Here is a 12,797-nt window from a genome sequence, read left to right on the forward strand (position 1 = left end):
GCTATTGCACACCATTTTTTGGGTGATCGGGATTCCGACGTCAAAAATGCCAAATTTGTTCGTGGACGTCCGTCAAGACGGTTTCTATGCATACGGTTGGCCATCACGAGTTTTCTGGGCAATTTGGAAGGTCAAACGAGCCCCGGAGCGAGCATACGCCTCATTTTGACGATTTTCGTGTGCTATTGCACACCATTTTTTGGGCTATCAGGATTCCGACGTAAAAAATGCCAAATTTGTTCATGGACGTCCGTCAAGACGTTGTCTATGCATATGGTTGGCCATCACGGGTTTTCTGGGCCGTTTGGAAGGTAAAACGAGCCCCGGAGCGAGCATACGCCTTATTTTGACGATTTTCGTGTGCTATTGCACACCATTTTTTGGGTGATCCAGATTCCGACGTCAAAAATGCTAAATTTGTTCGTGGACGTCCGTCAAGACGTTGTCTATGCATACGGTTAGCCATCACGGGTTTTCTGGGCCATTTGGAAGGTCAAACGAGCCCCGGAGCGAGCATACGCCTCATTTTGACGATTTTCGTGTGCTATTGCACACCATTTTTTGGGTGATCAGGATTCCGACGTCAAAAATGCAAAATTTGTTTGTGGACGTCCGTCAAGACATTGTCTATGCATACGGTTGGCCATCACGGGTTTTCTGGGCCGTTTGGAAGGTCAAACGAGCCCCGGAGCGAGCATACGCCTCATTTTGACGATTTTCGTGTGCTATTGCACACCATTTTTTGGGTGATCAGGATTCCGACGTCAAAAATGCCAAATTTGTTCGTGGACGTCCGTCAAGACGTTTTCTATGCATACGGTTGGCCATCACGGGTTTTCTGGGCCATTTGGAAGGTCAAACGAGCCCCGGAGCGAGCATACGCCTCATTTTGACGATTTTCGTGTGCTATTGCACACCACTTTTTGGGTGATCAGGATTCCGACGTCAAAAATGCAAAATTTGTTCGTGGACGTCCGTCAAGACGTTGTCTATGCATAGGGTTGGCCATCACGGGTTTTCTGGGCCGTTTGGAAGGTCAAACGAGCCCCGGAGCGAGCATACGCCTCATTTTGACGATTTTCATGTGCTATTGCACACCATTTTTTGGGTGATCGGGATTCCGACGTCAAAAATGCCAAATTTGTTCGTGGACGTCCGTCAAGACGTTGTCTATGCATACGGTTGGCCATCACGGGTTTTCTGGGCCGTTTGGAAGGTCAAACGAGCCCCGGAGCGAGCATAAGCCTCATTTTGACGATTTTCGTGTGCTATTGCACACCATTTTTTGGGTGATCAGGATTCCGACGTCAAAAATGCCAAATTTGTTCGTGGACGTCCGTCAAGGCGTTGTCTATGCATACGGTTGGCCATCACGGTTTTTTTGGGCCGTTTGGAAGGTCAAACGAGCCCGGGAGCGAGCATACGCCTCATTTTGACGATTTTCGTGTGCTATTGCACACCATTTTTTGGGTGATCGAGATTCCAACGTCAAAAATGCCAAATTTGTTCGTGGACGTCCGTCAAGACGTTGTCTATGCATACGGTTGGCCATCACGGGTTTTCTGGGCCATTTGGAAGGTCAAACGAGCCCCGGAGCGAGCATACACCTCATTTTGACGATTTTCGTGTGCTATTGCACACCATTTTTTGGGTGATCAAGATTCCGACGTCAAAAATGCCAAATTTGTTCGTGGACGTCCGTCAAGACGTTTTCTATGCATACGGTTGGCTATCACGGGTCTTCTGGGCCATTTGGAAGGTCAAACGAGCCCCGGAGCGAGCATACGCCTCATTTTGACGATTTTCGTGTGCTATTGCACACCATTTTTTGGGCTATCAGGATTCCGACGTCAATGCCAAATTTGTTCGTGGACGTCCGTCAAGACATTGTCTATGCATACGGTTGGCCATCACGGGTTTTCTGGGCCGTTTGGAAGGTCAAACGAGCCCCGGAGCGAGCATACGCCTCATTTTGACGATTTTCGTGTGCTATTGCACACCATTTTTTGGGTGATCCGGATTCCGACGTCAAAAATGCCAAATTTGTTCGTGGACGTCCGTCAAGACGTTGTCTATGCATACGGTTGGCCATCACGGGTTTTCTGGGCCGTTTGGAAGGTCAAACGAGCCCCGGAGCGAGCATACGCCTCATTTTGACGATTTTCGTGTGCTATTGCACACCATTTTTTGGGTGATCGGGATTCCGACGTCAAAAATGCCAAATTTGTTCGTGGACGTCCGTTAAGACGTTGTCTATGCATACGGTTGGCCATCACGGGTTTTCTGGGCCGTTTGGAAGGTAAAACGAGCCCCGGAGCGAGCATACGCCTCATTTTGACGATTTTCGTGTGCTATTGCACACCATTTTTTGGGTGATCAGGATTCCGACGTCAAAAATGCCAAATTTGTTCGTGGGCGTCCGTCAAGATGTTGTCTATGCATACGGTTGGCCATCACGGGTTTTCTGGGCCATTTGGAAGGTCAAACGAGCCCCGGAGCGAGCATACGCCTCATTTTGACGATTTTCGTGTGCTATTGCACACCATTTTTTGGGTGATCAGGATTCCGACGTCAAAAATGCCAAATTTGTTTGTGGACGTCCGTCAAGACGTTGTCTATGCATACGGTTGGCCATCACGGGTTTTCTGGGCCGTTTGGAAGGTCAAACGAGCCCCGGAGCGAGCATACGCCTCATTTTGACGATTTTCGTGTGCTATTGCACACCATTTTTTGGGTGATCAGGATTCCGACGTCAAAAATGCCAAATTTGTTCGTGGACGTCTGTCAAGACGTTGTCTATGCATACGGTTGGCCATCACGGGTTTTCTGGGCCGTTTGGAAGGTCAAACGAGCCCCGGAGCGAGCATACGCCTCATTTTGACGATTTTCGTGTGCTATTGCACACCATTTTTGGGTGATCGGGATTCCGACGTCAAAAATGCCAAATTTGTTCGTGGACGTCCGTAAAGACGTTGTCTATGCATACGGTTGGCCATCACAGATTTTCTGGGCCGTTTGGAAGGTCAAACGAGCCCCGGAGCGAGCATACGCCTCATTTTGACGATTTTCGTGTGCTATTGCACACCATTTTTTGGGTGATCAGGATTCCGACAACAAAAATGCCAAATTTGTTCGTGGACGTCCGTCAAGACGTTGTCTATGCATACGGTTGGCCATCACGGGTTTTTTGGGCCGTTTGGAAGGTCAAACGAGCCCGGGAGCGAGCATACGCCTCATTTTGACGATTTTCGTGTGCTATTGCACACCATTTTTTGGGTGATCCGGATTCCAACGTCAAAAATGCCAAATTTGTTCGTGGACGTCCGTCAAGACGTTGTCTATGCATACGGTTGGCCATCACGGGTTTTCTAGGCCGTTTGGAAGGTCAAACGATCCCCGGAGCGATTATACGCCTCATTTTGACGATTTTCGTGTGCTATTGCACACCATTTTTTGGGTGATCGGGATTCCAACGTCAAAAATGCCAAATTTGTTCGTGGACGTCCGTCAAGACGTTGTCTATGCATTCGGTTGGCCATCACGGGTTTTCTGGGCCATTTGGAAGGTCAAACGAGCCCCGGAGTGAGCATACGCCTCATTTTGACGATTTTCGTGTGCTATTGCACACCATTTTTTGGGTGATCAAGATTCCGACGTCAAAAATGCCAAATTTGTTCGTGGACGTCCGTCAAGACGTTGTCTATGCATACGGATTGCCATAATGGGTTTTCTGGGCCGTTTGGAAGGTCAAACGAGCCCCGGAGCGAGCATACGCCTCATTTTGACGATTTTCGTGTGCTATTGCACAACATTTTTTGGGTGATCCGGATTCCGACGTCAAAAATGCCAAATTTGTTCGTGGACGTCCGTCAAGACGTTGTCTATGCATACGGTTGGCCATCACGGGTTTTCTGGGCCGTTTGGAAGGTCAAACGAGCCCCGGAGCGAGCATACGCCTCATTTTGATGATTTTTGTGTGCTATTGCACACCATTTTTTGAGTGATCGGGATTTCGACGTCAAAAATGCCAAATTTGTTCGTGGACGTCCGTCAAGACGTTGTCTATGCATACGGTTGGCCATCACGGGTTTTCTGGGCCGTTTGGAAGGTCAAACGAGCCCCGGAGCGAGCATACGCCTCATTTTGACGATTTTCGTGTGCTATTGCACACCATTTTTTGGGTGATCGGGATTCCGACGTCAAAAATGCCAAATTTGTTCGTGGACGTCTGTCAAGACGTTGTCTATGCATACGATTGGCCATCACGGGTTTTCTGGGCCGTTTGGAAGGTTAAACGAGCCCCGGAGCGAGCATACGCCTCATTTTGATGATTTTCGTGTGCTATTGCACACCATTTTTTGGGTGATCCGGATTCCGACGTCAAAAACTCCAAATTTGTTCGTGGACGTCTGTCAAGACGTTGTCTATGCATACGGTTGGCCATCACGGGTTTTTTGGGCCGTTTGGAAGGTCAAACGAGCCCCGGAGCGAGCATACGCCTCATTTTGACGATTTTCGTGTGCTATTGCACACCATTTTTTGGGTGATCGGGATTCCGACGTCAAAAATGCCAAATTTGTTCGTGGACGTCCGTCAAGACGTTGTCTATGCATACGGTTGGCCATCACGGGTTTTCTGGGCCGTTTGGAAGGTCAAACGAGCCCCGGAGCGAGCATACGCCTCATTTTGACGATTTTCGTGTGCTATTGCACTCCATTTTTTGGGTGATCGGGATTCCGACGTCAAAAATGCCAAATTTGTTCGTGGACGTCCGTCAAGATGTTGTCTATGCATACGGTTGGCCATTACGGGTTTTCTGGGCCATTTGGAAGGTCAAACGAGCCCCGGAGCGAGCATACGCCTCATTTTGACGATTTTCGTGTGCTTTTGCACACCATTTTTTGGGTGATCGGGATTCCGACGTCAAAAATGCCAAATTTGTTTGTGGACGTCCGTCAAGACGTTTTCTATGCATACGGTTGGCCAGTTGTCTATGCATACGGTTGGCCATCACCGGTTTTCTGGGCCATTTGGAAGGTCAAACGAGCCCCGGAGCGAGCATACGCCTCATTTTGATGATTTTTCGTGTGCTATTGCACACCATTTTTTGGGCTATCAGGATTCCGACGTCAATGCCAAATTTGTTCGTGGACGTCCGTCAAGACGTTGTCTATGCATACGGTTGGCCATCACGGGTTTTCTGGGCCGTTTGGAAGGTCAAACGAGCCCCGGAGCGAGCATACGCCTCATTTTGACGATTTTCGTGTGCTATTGCACACCATTTTTTGGGTGATCCGGATTCCGACGTCAAAAATGCCATATTTGTTCGTGGACGTCCGTCAAGACGTTGTCTATGCATACGGTTGGCCATCACGGGTTTTCTGGGCCGTTTGGAAGGTCAAACGAGCCCCGGAGCGAGCATACGCCTCATTTTGACGATTTTCGTGTGCTATTGCACACCATTTTTTGGGTGATCGGGATTCCGACGTCAAAAATGCCAAATTTGTTCGTGGACGTCCGTCAAGACGTTGTCTATGCATACGGTTGGCCATCACGGGTTTTCTGGGCCGTTTGGAAGGTCAAACGAGCCCCGGAGCGAGCATACGCCTCATTTTGACGATTTTCGTGTGCTATTGCACACCATTTTTTGGGTGATCGGGATTCCGACGTCAAAAATGCCAAATTTGTTCGTGGACGTCCGTCAAGACGTTGTCTATGCATACGGTTGGCCATCACGGGTTTTCTGGGCCATTTGGAAGGTCAAACGAGCCCCGGAGCGAGCATACGCCTCATTTTGACGATTTTCGTGTGCTATTGCACACCATTTTTTGGGTTATCGGGATTCCGACGTCAAAAATGCCAAATTTGTTCGTGGACATCCGTCAAGACGTTGTCTATGCATACTGTTGGCCATCACGGGTTTTCTGGGCCGTTTGGAAGGTCAAACGAGCCCCGGAGCGAGCATACGCCTCATTTTGACGATTTTCGTGTGCTATTGCACACCATTTTTTGGGTGATCGGGATTCCGGCGTCAAAAATGCCAAATTTGTTCGTGGACGTCCGTCAAGACGTTTTCTATGCATACGGTTGGCCATCACGGGTTTTCTGGGCCATTTGGAAGGTCAAACGAGCCCCGGAGCGAGCATACGCCTCATTTTGACGATTTTCGTGTGCTATTGCACACCATTTTTTGGGTGATCGGGATTTCGACGTCAAAAATGCCAAATTTGTTCGTGGACGTCCGTTAAGACGTTGTCTATGCATACGGTTGGCCATCACGGGTTTTTTGGGCCGTTTGGAAGGTCAAACGAGCCCCGGAGCGAGCATACGCCTCATTTTGACGATTTTCGTGTGCTATAGCACACCATTTTTTGGGTGATCGGGATTCCAACGTCAAAAATGCCAAATTTGTTCGTGGACGTCCGTCAAGACGTTGTCTATGCATACGGTTGGCCATCACGGGTTTTCTGGGCCATTTGGAAGGTCAAACGAGCCCCGGAGCGAGCATACGCCTCATTTTGACGATTTTCGTGTGCTATTGCACACCATTTTTTGGGTGATCAGGATTCCGACGTCAAAAATGCCAAATTTGTTCGTGGACGTCCATCAAGACGTTATCTATGCATACGGTTAGCCATCACGGGTTTTCTGGGCCGTTTGGAAGGTCAAACGAGCCCCGGAGCGAGCATACGCCTCATTTTGACGATTTTCGTGTGTTATTGCACATCATTTTTTGGGTGATCGGGATTCCGACGTCAAAAATGCCAAATTTATTCGTGGACGTCCGTCAAGACGTTGTCTATTCATACGGTTGGCCATCACGGGTTTTCTGGGCCATTTGGAAGGTCAAACGAGCCCCGGAGCGAGCATACGCCTCATTTTGACGATTTTCGTGTGCTATTGCACACCATTTTTTGGGTGATCGGGATTCCAACGTCAAAAATGCCAAATTTGTTCGTGGACGTCCGTCAAGACGTTGTCTATGCATACGGTTGGCCATCACGGGTTTTCTGGGCCATTTGGAAGGTCAAACGAGCCCCGGAGCGAGCATACGCCTCATTTTGACGATTTTCGTGTGCTATTGCACACCATTTTTTGGGTGATCGGGATTCCGACGTCAAAAATGCCAAATTTGTTCGTGGACGTCCGTCAAGACGTTGTCTATGCATACGGTTGGCCATCACGGGTTTTCTGGGCCGTTTGGAAGGTCAAACGAGCCCCGGAGCGAGCATACGCCTCATTTTGACGATTTTTGTGTGCTATTGCACACCATTTTTTGGGTGATCAGGATTCCGACGTCAAAAATGCCAAATTTGTTCGTGGACGTCCGTCAAGACGTTATCTATGCATACGGTTGGCCATCACGGGTTTTCTGGGACGTTTGGAAGGTCAAACGAGCCCCGGAGTGAGCATACGCCTTATTTTGACGATTTTCGTGTGCTATTGCACACCATTTTTTGGGTGATCGGGATTCCGACGTCAAAAATGCCAAATTTGTTCGTGGACGTCCGTCAAGACGTTGTCTATGCATTCGGTTGGCCATCACGGGTTTTCTGGGCCATTTGGAAGGTCAAACGAGCCCCGGAGCGAGCATACGCCTCATTTTGATGATTTTCGTGTGCTATTGCACACCATTTTTTGGGTGATCGGGATTCCGACGTCAAAAATGCCAAATTTGTTCGTGGACGTCCGTCAAGACGTTGTCTATGCATACGGTTGGCCATCACGGGTTTTCTGGGCCGTTTGGAAGGTCAAACGAGCCCCGGAGCGAGCATACGCCTCATTTTGACGATTTTCGTGTGCTATTGCACACCATTTTTTGGGTGATCCGGATTCCGACGTCAAAAATGCCAAATTTGTTCGTGGACGTCCGTCAAGACATTGTCTATGCATACGGTTGGCCATCACGGGTTTTCTAGGCCGTTTGGAAGGTCAAACGATCCCCGGAGCGATTATACGCCTCATTTTGACGATTTTCGTGTGCTATTGCACACCATTTTTTGGGTGATCGGGATTCCAACGTCAAAAATGCCAAATTTGTTCGTGGACGTCCGTCAAGACGTTGTCTATGCATACGGTTGGCCATCACGGGTTTTCTGGGCCATTTGGAAGGTCAAACGAGCCCCGGAGTGAGCATACGCCTCATTTTGACGATTTTCGTGTGCTATTGCACACCATTTTTTGGGTGATCAAGATTCCGACGTCAAAAATGCCAAATTTGTTCGTGGACGTCCGTCAAGACGTTGTCTATGCAAACGGTTGGCCATAACGGGTTTTCTGGGCCGTTTGGAAGGTCAAACGAGCCCCGGAGCGAGCATACGCCTCATTTTGACGATTTTCGTGTGCTATTGCACAACATTTTTTGGGTGATCCGGATTCCGACGTCAAAAATGCCAAATTTGTTCGTGGACGTCCGTCAAGACGTTGTCTATGCATACGGTTGGCCATCACGGGTTTTCTGGGCCGTTTGGAAGGTCAAACGAGCCCCGGAGCGAGCATACGCCTCATTTTGATGATTTTTGTGTGCTATTGCACACCATTTTTTGGGTGATCGGGATTCCGACGTCAAAAATGCCAAATTTGTTCGCGGACGTCCGTCAAGACGTTGTCAATGCATACGGTTGGCCATCACGGGTTTTCTGGGCCGTTTGGAAGGTCAAACGAGCTCCGGAGCGAGCATACGCCTCATTTTGACGATTTTCGTGTGCTATTGCACACCATTTTTTGGGTGATCGGGATTCCGACGTCAAAAATGCCAAATTTGTTCGTGGACGTCCGTCAAGACATTGTCTATGCATACGGTTGGCCATCACGGGTTTTCTGGGCCGTTTGGAAGGTCAAACGAGCCCCGGAGCGAGCATACGCCTCATTTTGACGATTTTCGTGTGCTATTGCACACCATTTTTTGGGTGATCCGGATTCCGACGTCAAAAACTCCAAATTTGTTCGTGGACGTCCGTCAAGACGTTGTCTATGCATACGGTTGGCCATCACGGGTTTTTTGGGCCGTTTGGAAGGTCAAACGAGCCCCGGAGCGAGCATACGCCTCATTTTGACGATTTTCGTGTGCTATTGCACACCATATTTTGGGTGATCGGGATTCCGACGTCAAAAATGCCAAATTTGTTCGTGGACGTCCGTCAAGACGTTGTCTATGCATACGGTTGGCCATCACGGGTTTTCTGGGCCGTTTGGAAGGTCAAACGAGCCCCGGAGCGAGCATACGCCTCATTTTGACGATTTTCGTGTGCTATTGCACACCATTTTTTGGGTGATCGGGATTCCGACGTAACAAAATGCCAAATTTGTTCGTGGACGTCCGTCAAGATGTTGTCTATGCATACGGTTGGCCATTACGGGTTTTCTGGGCCATTTGGAAGGTCAAACGAGCCCCGGAGCGAGCATACGCCTCATTTTGACGATTTTCGTGTGCTTTTGCACACCATTTTTTGGGTGATCGGGATTCCGACGTCAAAAATGCTAAATTTGTTTGTGGACGTCCGTCAAGACGTTGTCTATGCATACGGTTGGCCAGTTGTCTATGCATACGGTTGGCCATCACGGGTTTTCTGGGCCATTTGGAAGGTCAAACGAGCCCCGGAGCGAGCATACGCCTCATTTTGACGATTTTTCGTGTGCTATTGCACACCATTTTTTGGGCTATCAGGATTCCGACGTCAATGCCAAATTTGTTCGTGGACGTCCGTCAAGACGTTGTCTATGCATACGGTTGGCCATCACGGGTTTTCTGGGCCGTTTGGAAGGTCAAACGAGCCCCGGAGCGAGCATACGCCTCATTTTGACGATTTTCGTGTGCTATTGCACACCATTTTTTGGGTGATCCGGATTCCGACGTCAAAAATGCCAAATTTGTTCGTGGACGTCCGTCAAGACGTTGTCTATGCATACGATTGGCCATCACGGGTTTTCTGGGCCGTTTGGAAGGTCAAACGAGCCCCGGAGCGAGCATACGCCTCATTTTGACGATTTTCGTGTGCTATTGCACACCATTTTTTGGGTGATCGGGATTCCGACGTCAAAAATGCCAAATTTGTTCGTGGACGTCCGTCAAGACGTTGTCTATGCATACGGTTGGCCATCACGGGTTTTCTGGGCCGTTTGGAAGGTCAAACGAGCCCCGGAGCGAGCATACGCCTCATTTTGACGATTTTCGTGTGCTATTGCACACCATTTTTTGGGTGATCGGGATTCCGACGTCAAAAATGCCAAATTTGTTCGTGGACGTCCGTCAAGACGTTGTCTATGCATACGGTTGGCCATCACGGGTTTTCTGGGCCATTTGGAAGGTCAAACGAGCCCCGGAGCGAGCATACGCCTCATTTTGACGATTTTCGTGTGCTATTGCACACCATTTTTTGGGTGATCAGGATTCCGACGTCAAAAATGCAAAATTTGTTTGTGGACGTCCGTCAAGACGTTGTCTATGCATACGGTTGGCCATCAGGGGTTTTCTGGGCCGTTTGGAAGGTCAAACGAGCCCCGGAGCGAGCATACGCCTCATTTTGACGATTTTCGTGTGCTATTGCACACCATTTTTTGGGTGATCGGGATTCCGACGTCAAAAATGCCAAATTTGTTCGTGGACGTCCATCAAGACGTTGTCTATGCATACGGTTGGCCATCACGGGTTTTCTGGGCCATTTGGAAGGTCAAACGAGCCCCGGAGCGAGCATACGCCTCATTTTGACGATTTTCGTGTGCTATTGCACACCATTTTTTGGGTTATCGGGATTCCGACGTCAAAAATGCCAAATTTGTTCGTGGACATCCGTCAAGACGTTGTCTATGCATACGGTTGGCCATCACGGGTTTTCTGGGCCGTTTGGAAGGTCAAACGAGCCCCGGAGCGAGCATACGCCTCATTTTGACGATTTTCGTGTGCTATTGCACACCATTTTTTGGGTGATCGGGATTCCGACGTCAAAAATGCCAAATTTGTTCGTGGACGTCCGTCAAGACGTTGTCTATGCATACGGTTGGCCATCACGGGTTTTCTGGGCCATTTGGAAGGTCAAACGAGCCCCGGAGCGAGCATACGCCTCATTTTGACTATTTTCGTGTGCTATTGCACACCATTTTTTGGGTGATCGGGATTTCGACGTCAAAAATGCCAAATTTGTTCGTGGACGTCCGTTAAGACGTTGTCTATGCATACGGTTGGCCATCACGGGTTTTTTGGGCCGTTTGGAAGGTCAAACGAGCCCCGGAGCGAGCATACGCCTCATTTTGACGATTTTCGTGTGCTATTGCACACAATTTTTTGGGTGATCGGGATTCCGACGTCAAAAATGCCAAATTTGTTCGTGGACGTCCGTCAAGATGTTGTCTATGCATACGGTTGGCCATCACGGGTTTTCTGGGCCATTTGGAAGGTCAAACGAGCCCCGGAGCGAGCATACGCCTCATTTTGACGATTTTCGTGTGCTATTGCACACCATTTTTTGGGTGATAAGGATTCCGACGTCAAAAATGCCAAATTTGTTCGTGGACGTCCATCAAGACGTTATCTATGCATACGGTTGGCCATCACGGGTTTTCTGGGCCGTTTGGAAGGTCAAACGAGCCCCGGAGCGAGCATACGCCTCATTTTGACGATTTTCGTGTGCTATTGCACACCATTTTTTGGGTGATCGGGATTCCGACGTCAAAAATGCCAAATTTGTTCGTGGACGTCCGTCAAGACGTTGTCTATGCATACGGTTGGCCATCACGGGTTTTCTGGGCCATTTGGAAGGTCAAACGAGCCCCGGAGCGAGCATACGCCTCATTTTGACGATTTACGTGTGCTATTGCACACCATTTTTTGGGTGATCAGGATTCCGATGTCAAAAATGCCAAATTTGTTCGTTGACGTCCTTCAAGACGTTGTCAATGCATACGGTTGGCCATCACGGGTTTTTTGGGCCATTTGGAAGGTCAAACGAGCCCCGGAGCGAGCATACGCCTCATTTTGACGATTTTCGTGTGCTATTGCACACCATTTTTTGGGTGATCAGGATTCCGACGTCAAAAATGCCAAATTTGTTCGTGGACGTCCGTCAAGACGTTGTCTATGCATACGGTTGGCCATCACGGGTTTTCTGGGCCGTTTGGAAGGTCAAACGAGCCCCGGAGCGAGCATACGCCTCATTTTGACGATTTTCGTGTGCTATTGCACACCATTTTTTGGGTGATCCGGATTCCGACGTCAAAAATGCCATATTTTTTCGTGGACGTCCGTCAAGACGTTGTCTATGCATACGGTTGGCCATCACGGGTTTTCTAGGCCGTTTGGAAGGTCAAACGAGCCCCGGAGCGAGCATACGCCTCATTTTGACGATTTTCGTGTGCTATTGCACACCATTTTTTGGGTGATCGGGATTCCGACGTCAAAAATGCCAAATTTGTTCGTGGACGTCCGTCAAGACGTTGTCTATGCATACGGTTGGCCATCACGGGTTTTCTGGGCCGTTTGGAAGGTCAAACGAGCCCCGGAGCGAGCATACGCCTCATTTTGACGATTTTCGTGTGCTATTGCACACCATTTTTTGGGTGATCGGGATTCCGACGTCAAAAATGCCAAATTTGTTCGTGGACGTCTGTCAAGACGTTGTCTATGCATACGGTTGGCCATCACGGGTTTTCTGGGCCATTTGGAAGGTCAAACGAGCCCCGGAGCGAGCATACGCCTCATTTTGACGATTTTCGTGTGCTATTGCACACCATTTTTTGGGTGATCGGGATTCCGACGTCAAAAATGCCAAATTTGTTCGTGGACGTCCGTCAAGACGTTGTCT

This window comes from Solanum lycopersicum, chromosome 8 (assembly GCF_036512215.1).
Source record: "Solanum lycopersicum chromosome 8, SLM_r2.1".
Classification (NCBI taxonomy): Eukaryota; Viridiplantae; Streptophyta; class Magnoliopsida; order Solanales; family Solanaceae; genus Solanum; species Solanum lycopersicum.